The following is a 940-nucleotide window of genomic DNA, read 5'->3' on the forward strand; positions in this document are numbered from 1 at the left end:
CCCCGCCTCCGCCGTCAGGGGATCGCCCTCGTCTCCCTCCGCCCCTGCGGCTTGCCGGGAAGTGTAGTTCCGCCCTGAGCCGCTCACCGCTGCCCCTGGGCTGGCTCTGTGGAGGGGCCGAGGGCTCCCGCCACGGAGGGCGAGGCTAACGGCAACGGCCCAAGTGGCGGAGCCCTCGGCCAAAACTGGCAGTGCCTCAGACACTGGGCCGTGTTGTTAGTTACCGTTTTCTACCCTAACACTGTACATTTCAGTCATAAGTGGCACGACAAAACTGTTGTGCTGTCTCCTAGGGCCAGGGGCGCACCGAAGAGCCTCCCAATAAATCTGTGAAGTGCCCAGACGCGGAGGCACCAATGTATCAAGTAATAAAGCGGCTCAGGCCTCGGGGGGGGGGATCTTACTGAGAGAAATACGAGTGTTGTCAAATATTCTTTTCCCTCAGCCTTTAGCCAAAATCATGTTGTTCCCTCATCCCTCATGCTTCTCCAGAGGGGAAAAAAAATGCAGGTGAGCCGTTGGTTTGGTAAGATGGTTTTGAGTCATTTGTGATACACTTTTTTGCCAAAGGTGTATTTCTACTGACAGCTTTAGCTGTATTTAATAACACCCTGGAGGCATTCAAACACAGTGCTCAGGTCTCTGTAGAACAGGGGTGCCCCCGTCTATTAGAATAAGCCGTGTATGAGGACAGTAACACCCTTTGGAGCTTTTCCTTTCAGGGAGCTGTGGCAGACCTTTTCCAAGTGGCCTGGCTGTGTTAGCTGCTCCTGAAATGTTTCTTCAGTGAGAGGCTACATGAGAGGAAAAGTTGGACCAGCGCAGCTGCCTATTCAATCATCGTCACCGTAGCGGTGTGATGGGTCACTTGGTGTTCTCCTTTCTGTTAGAAGTGGGGTTTTCATTTAGCACACTGGCAGTGTGCTGTCAAATTGAACTA

Source organism: Falco naumanni, chromosome 4, assembly GCF_017639655.2.
Source record: "Falco naumanni isolate bFalNau1 chromosome 4, bFalNau1.pat, whole genome shotgun sequence".
Classification (NCBI taxonomy): domain Eukaryota; kingdom Metazoa; phylum Chordata; class Aves; order Falconiformes; family Falconidae; genus Falco; species Falco naumanni.